Source organism: Emys orbicularis, chromosome 4, assembly GCF_028017835.1.
Source record: "Emys orbicularis isolate rEmyOrb1 chromosome 4, rEmyOrb1.hap1, whole genome shotgun sequence".
NCBI classification, from domain to species: Eukaryota; Metazoa; Chordata; order Testudines; family Emydidae; genus Emys; species Emys orbicularis.
Window position 1 is genome coordinate 111,415,045 of NC_088686.1, and position 7,685 is coordinate 111,422,729.

Here is a 7,685-nt window from a genome sequence, read left to right on the forward strand (position 1 = left end):
AGCAGGCAGCTAAAGCTAAACCTCTGAAAACCGGCACATGAAAAGTTAATGTACGCACGACCCCTGCAACACAACCTTAACCTGAAGCCTGAAGCTGATCATCGCCACTGCGAATGGGTGGTAACAAGTAGACGTGAAGAATAAATAAGAGATTGTGCTGTTGTTTGTGTTGCATTCCAGATGTGAATTCCAGCATTTATCTGCATGCACTCCAGCTGCATTCATGGCCTTATAGGTAGCTGTACTGAATGGTGGAGGGATTAGTTGGAGCAGGCTGGCAGAGCTGACAAGAGATGCATGTGTACTTTGAGGATGGTTTGCCTTAAAATATAATTTTGTGTCAGTCAGTCAAGGCTTTCCCCTGCCCATGTGATGTCATCAGCGCTGAGAGACCCCCCCCCCAGTTATATGCAGTCTCCTCACCACATGCCACATCTTCCTCTAGCAGCAGAGAGTGAGGACCATTGCTTCTAGAGCCTATCTACATCATACGTGCCTCTACCAGAAGGGGTCGCTAAGGAGCAGCATACAGCCTGCTATTTCAAGACACTTTCTATTTGCTCATGGGATGACAATAGTTCATTAGACTCCCAGCCCAGCCTGCAGCCGTTAGCCCGTGTGCATTCTGAAAAAGGGTCAGCGTTGCTCTGTTTGGAAAATGTCCTTGCTTCACAGCACATCCCAGTGCAGCCAATGGCTACCATGCAGGAGCAGAGCTGGGTGAATGATGCAAAGCACTCCCCAAGAATATGGGTTTGAATTTCTTAACCAATTCACTTCAGCCTTACTTATGCCCTTTTGGTGTTTGTGTCTCCTGCTGCTCAGTCTGTATTATGTGCCCCCCTCTGTTGCATGAGCCTGCTACAGCTCCCAGCTAAGGGGGTTGTCCTTTAGCCTAAGCTGCAGGGGCTCATTCTCTAGCGCTGGAGGTGGTGTTGTCAACCCCCAGTGACAGACCAAGGTTGCTGTTACCTTTGCTTTCTGCAAATATTCACGCCATCGAGTTTTGCTGGCACGAAGGTTTGCGGAATGTGACTATTAGGGTCGCGCATAAGATGAGTCATGGAAATGGAATGTTTCATTTGCAGTTGCTAGAATTCATGCTGGAAGTGCTCGGATGCTCACCCACTCAGGACACGGAATACCATGTGGCTTTTGTGACCAATCCGTACCAAGCAGCACAAGCATGGCCACTGAGTGCTCATGATTAATGCAAGAACTTAGAGATGATTCATTAATAGAGCAGAAGAAATCGCAATCTGAGCATGAGCAGAGAAAAGATCTTACGTTCCCCTGGTAGGTTCCATAATGCAAATCATTCACTTGGCCCAAGCTCCAATAATTCAGGGACCAGCTTCACTCCCAGATCGCAGCCCCTGGTTACAGTAAGCCCACATGCAGCAGAGGTTGTGACCCCCTTACCCCCCTGCACCAAGTAATCAAAACTAGCTGCTGGAGCAGCCCGAAAAATGGATGGAGCCAACCAGGGGCGAGACAGGAGAGACACGGATTCAGTTGTAAGCTGTTCAGGGCAGGGCTGTGTCTTGGTCTGTTTGCAGAGTGATTTGCACAATAGGGGTCCCAAGCTGCTTCCATATTGTAAATAGTAGTAATAATAATAATGATTCAGTGCTTCTCGCATGCAGCCTCTGCCTGGATTTCTCAGCTGCCCTCCCTGCAGGGGTAAATCTTCCCACTCCAGTGCAACTACCCCTGCAGACACACCCCTCATGTCTGCAGGTGGGAATCTGGGCCCTAACTGGGCAACAGGGCACCAGCAAAGCAAGCACGTGCTTGGGGCAGCCCATTTGCAGGGGCGGCAGGGATCCAGCATGGGAGCTGAGAACCAACAGGGGGCCCTGGGAGCTGTAGTTCCTTGGTTAGCTCCCTGCCTATAGAGCCAGTCCTGGAGCAGGGAAAGAACTACATTTCCCAGCATTCCCTTGGCCACTACCAACAGGAAAGAGGGGGAGTGAGTGAGGAAGCTGAGACCTCATGCTGCAGCCTGCTGTGAATGGAGAGCTGCATTGGGAAGGGTAGGGATACCATATTTTAACAATCAAAAAATAGGACACTACACGGGGGAGGGAGGGTAGCCCCACCCTGTCACCATCCACTCCCTCCGACTGCCCCCCACATCTAAGCCCCACTGGTCCTCGTCCCCTGATTGCCCCCTCCCAGGACCCCACCCGCTATCTAAGCCTCCCTTCTCCTTGTCCCCAACTGCCCCCTCCTGAGACCCCCCCAACTTCCCCCCTAGGACTCCACCCCCTACCTTTCCCCTGACAAACCCCTAGGACTCCCATGCCTATCCAACTGATGCCTGTCCCCTGACTGCCCCCCCGAATCCCTAACCCATCTAACCCCCCCTTCTCCCTGCCCATGATTGCCCCCCTGAACCTCCGCTCCATCCAACCCCCCCTGCTCCCTGTCCCTTGACTGCCCCCCCAGAACCCCCTACCCCTTCTCCAACCCCCTAGCCCCCTTACCGTGCCACTCAGACCAGCATGTCTGGCTTTGCGCAGCGCCAGACACGCTGCTGCATACATGCTGCCGTACTCCCCTGCGGAGCCACAGCCCCTCCCTCCCCCCAGCACCTGCCTTCCAGATTTGAACACCTTAAAATTCAGGAGTGCTCAAGCTCAGTTTGGGCAGCTGTTACTTCATTTCTCCCAAATCAAATATACTGATCCACTGTAACTTGCTGTAGAAAAAGTAGGATAAAATTGAGCAAGAAATGCTTCCCAGTGGTTATTAGGACTGGAATTGCTATTTTCAACAGCCATTGCCTTTTTTTTGTTTGTTTGTTTAAAAGGAAGACAGTGATATTGCATTGGCAAATTCCCCATAGAAAGAAAGAGTGGAACAAAAGAATAATAAAGGCACCTCAACTTTTCCTCATTTATGTAGGACAGTCTTATAATATGCATCCAGATATCCTCCAATCACACAAGCTGAAAATTGTTCCACTTTACTGCAGTTCTGTAACCATATGGGAACCAGTCCTGTCTGTGTTCTGTGCACATCTAAAATTCCTGCTGAATGACCTGCCGTGGGAGCGAGTTACCAGTGACCCAGGGCTGCGGCGGAAGGAGGGTGTAGGTGTGTGGGGGAGGAGAGCCCAGGGCTGGGGCAGCAGGAGGTATATGTGGGGGGCAATGGTGGGGGGGTAGGGAGGAAGCCCAGAGCTGGGGCGGCAGGGGGGTGCGGGTGGTGGGGGAGATCCCAGGGTTGGGGCGGCAGGGGGGTGTGGCGAGGAGCCGAGGGCTGGGATGGGGGGCAGCCAAAATTTTTTTTGCTTGGGGCGACAAAAAACCTGGAGCCGGCCCTGCTGGGCAATAGTATTTTGCTCTTTATTGCTGCATCCCCCGGGTGAGATATGCAGTGCTCACAGCTTTGCCACCTCTCACCTCAGTAACTAGGCAATGAAATGTCTTCATGGACAGTCTGCAAGGCTGGATTCCTGTGGGGGAGGTAAGTAAGTGCTCTGTCTGACATAGAAGATTAACTCGCTTTTGTTACCGCATTCACAGCTCAGCATCCCTTAATGCCCCCGCCCTCCGTGCTGCATGACGATGATGGACCCAGCAGGCAAGTTGATATGATGCTTTGGCCCTTACGATATCTTTGAAGATCCCCACGCTCCCTGTGGCGGTTTTTAGATGTACTCAGCTGATTTGAGCTCCTGGAGCACAGGCAGGCATGTCCCCGGGGGCCTAAACCGCATCAGCAGGATGTGCATTAAAAACCCATTCAGCTGCCGCTGTGCTGGACATGTTGTAGAGCCGTCTTGGAAAATTGGTATGAAAATGGACCAGACCGGGCACAAAATTGAAAGGCTGGACTTGGTGTAAAGGCCCTGAGATTTGGGTTCATTCCGGCTGTGCTACAGATTTCCTGTGTGAGTTTGGGTAAATCACATGATCGCTGTGTCTCAGTTTCCCTGATGTGTATTAATGGGGATGCTTCCTTTCTCCCACTTTTTGCCTGTCTTGTCTATTTAAACCGTAAGCTATTCAGGCCAGGAACTCACTCTTTGCTGTGTTTGTGCACAATGGAGCCCTGATTCTGGCTGAGGCCTCTAGGTTCTTCTAGGACAATACAAATAACAACAACATTCGCAACGCAGGTGATTGTAATAGGCCTGGTCTACACTAGGAGCTTATATCGAATTTAGCGCCGTTACATCGAATTAACCCTGCACCCGTCCACACCAGGAAGCTACTTAGTTCGAAATAGAACTCTTTTAAATTCGACTTCTGTAATCCTCGAAAACGAGAGGAGTAGCGCTAAATTCGAAATGGCAATATCGAATTAGGCTAGGTGTGGATGGAAATCGACGGTAATAGCTCCGGGAGCTATCCCACAGTGCACCACTCTGTTGACGCTCTGGACAGCAGTCTGAGCTCGGATGCTCTGACCAGCCACACAGGAAAAGCCCCGGGAAAATTTGAATTCCTTTTCCTGTCTGGCCACTTTGAATCTCATTTTCTGTTTGGACAGCGTGGAGAGCTCAGCAGCACTAGCAACGATGCAGAGCTCTCCAGCAGAGTTGGCCGTGCAATCTAATAGAAAGAGGGCCCCAGCATGGACTGATCGGGAGGTCTTGGATCTCATCGCTGTGTGGGGCGATGAGTCCGTGCTTTCAGAGCTGCGCTCCAAAAGAAGGAATGCAAAGATCTATGAGAAGATCTCTAAAGCCATGGCAGAGAGAGGATACAGCCGGGATGCAACGCAGTGCCGCGTGAAAATCAAGGAGCTGAGACAAGGCTACCAAAAAACCAAAGAGGCAAACCGACGCTCCGGATCCCAGCCCCACACATCACGTTTCTACGAGGCACTGCATTCCATCCTAGGTGCGGCCGCCACCACTACCCCACCAGTGACCGTGGACTCCGAGGATGGGATATTGTCCACGGCCGGTTCCTCCTCGGAAATGTTAGGTGACGGGGAAGATGAGGAAGGAGATGAGGAGGACGAGGCAGTCGACAGCGCTTGCACCGCTGATTTCAACGACAGCCAGGAGCTCTTCATCACCCTTACCGAGATCCCCTACCAACCGTCCACAGCCCTTACCCCGGACACCGAATCAGGGGAAGGATCAAGCAGTGAGTGCTTTAAACATCTAAACATTTCATTTTAACATAAGTGGAATATTTATATTGTTAAGAATGGGCTTTTCAGTCACTCAGTTAAACATAGAAACTTTTATTTATAACAAAACAGGAATAATAACTATATCAGTAATTTGTTGTTCATGATTTAGTTGGCTTAGTAAACTTTTTTCTACTAACTATGTATAGAAAATCAAGTACTGTCCGGATATTCATGATTAGTCCACAACACGGCCCCTCCACTCTGTAGTCCGTTATGCTCAACTTAAAGGAAAAGGCGGTCAATGTGCCCGGGAATGGACAGACAGTCCTCCTGGGATAGCTCCGCATAGCTCTCCTGGAGGTACCGCTCCAGCATGCGCACGAGGTTCAACGGCAGGGCAATCTTGTTTGGTCCCCCGTGGTAGCACACGTTCCCACGCCATGAGTCCATGAGGTAGTCGGGGATCAGTGCGCGGCACAGCATGGCGGCATATGGCCCAGGCCTCTGCATGCATTCACGCAGCATCCTTCCCCTCTCGGTCTCCGAGATCCTCATGAGGGTTATGTCACACATGACGCCCTGCTTTAAATTAGGGAGGGGAATGTTAGTATTTGGACTGCTTTACAGCCACGCGGTGGAGGCGGCAGAGGGGCAGCATACAGGGATCTTTCCCGGGGACAGCCGCGAGGTGGTGGGACAGGGGCAGAGCTCATGCTTCCCTGATTGCTGCCAGCAGAGAGTGGCCTTGCATTCAGTGCGAAAGGAGCCCAGTGCTACTATTACATGTTTAAGCTGCCACAAGTCTACGGCTTACCATGTTTTCCCGCAGCAGAAGTAGAGGTGTCCTGCAACGCTTCTCTGATCGCAACTGCAGGACCCCAGACACATAAGGCGAGGGCCGAAAATTCGACCTTGTCCTGAGTGCGCATGTGAAAGGTGCAGTGCATGGTGTTGTTCACAGAGAAAGACTATGCTCTTTGTTAGCAACTTCATTTATCTGTCTCAGGAATTTACTCCCTTTTTCCCATTCCAACAGACACATCTGCGACTGTCTCCCAACCCAGCCTGGCATCACACTCCCAGAGGCTAGCGCAGATTAGAAGAAGGAAGAGAAAAACTCGTGAAGACATGTTTTATGAACTTATGGAGTGCTCACGAGAGCAGGCAGCCCAGACGACACAGTGGAGGGAGAACTTGTCACAAATGCACAGAGCAGTCATGGAACGGGAGGAGAGGTGGCGCCAGGAGGACCAGCAGGCTACTCAAACCCTGCTTGGACTAATGAGGGAGCAAACGGAGACGCTCCGGCGCCTAGTGGATGTTCTGCAAGACCGGAGGCAGGAGGACAGAGCACTGCTGCTGTCTATCTCTAACCGCCCTCCCCCGCCACCAAGTCCCACACCCCCCTCACCAAAAGTACAAAGAAGGAGGGGCGGCAAGGGCCGTTAAAACTGTCAGTCGGCCACTGCACACTGCTGCAGCAATGGAAGGCTCTCGTTCCAAAGTTTGAAAAGTCCTTTCCTACCCATCTCACACTAGCCCATGTCCAAGTTTCCTTCCCCCCCCCCCCTTTTCATGTGCGGTTCGTAATAAAACATCGGTTTCTGTTAAGTACTGTTTCCGAGAGTGTCTTTTGGAGGTGATTCTGTCTGAAGGGGGGGAAGGGGTTTGTTACTTGGACAGGACAGTCACCTGTAGCAGGCTACAGAGGCGGGGGCAGGTACAGCATCAGGACACATACACAGCACAGTCACCAGTTACCCTGGTCAGTCTGGGAGGCGGTTTTCTTGTTCTGGGGTGCGAGGGGGTTGATCTGTGACTTTGTGTCGGGGGAGGGCAGTTAGAGATCCTATGCCGCGGTCCTTATCCTGGATCACAGAGCCACGCAGCAGGGGATCTGTTACCCTCCGCCCCCTGCCAGAAAGTCACTTGGCCGACACATACATCCAGTCCCGCCCAGGACTGCTGGCAGGCTGCGTTGAAACAACCAATGCAGCACTGCGGAGCCTGTCATTCCCGGACTTTAGAAGCATCATTTGCATCAAAACAGTAAGCCCGCCCCCCGCCACAGTCTGCGTCCCCGGTTTAAAACATTCCCGCGAAAACAGTAAAAAAGAGAACCTTGTTCATTAACAGAACAGAACAGATTTTATTTGTTGGGAAGGTGGGGAAGGGGGTATGTAACTTGGAAGGATAGTCAACAGTAACTGGGTAAAGAAACGGGGGCAGGTTCAGCATCTGTGTCCACAAAGTAAAAAGTCACTGGAGACCCTGTTCAGTCAGGAACCTGGCTTTCAAAGCCTCCCTGATGCACAGTGCGTCCCGCTGTGATCTTCTAATCGCCCTGCTGTCTGGCTGGACGTAATCAGAAGCCAGGCTATTTGCCTCAACCTCCCACCCCGACATATAGGTCTCCCCCTTGCTCTCACACAAATTGTGGAGCACACAGCAAGCAGCTATCACAATGGGGATATTGGTCTCGCTGAGATCACAGCGAGTGAGTAGGCTTCTCCATCTGCCCTTGAGACGGCCAAAAGCACACTCCACCACCATTCTGCACTTGCTGAGCCGGTAGTTGAATAGTTCTT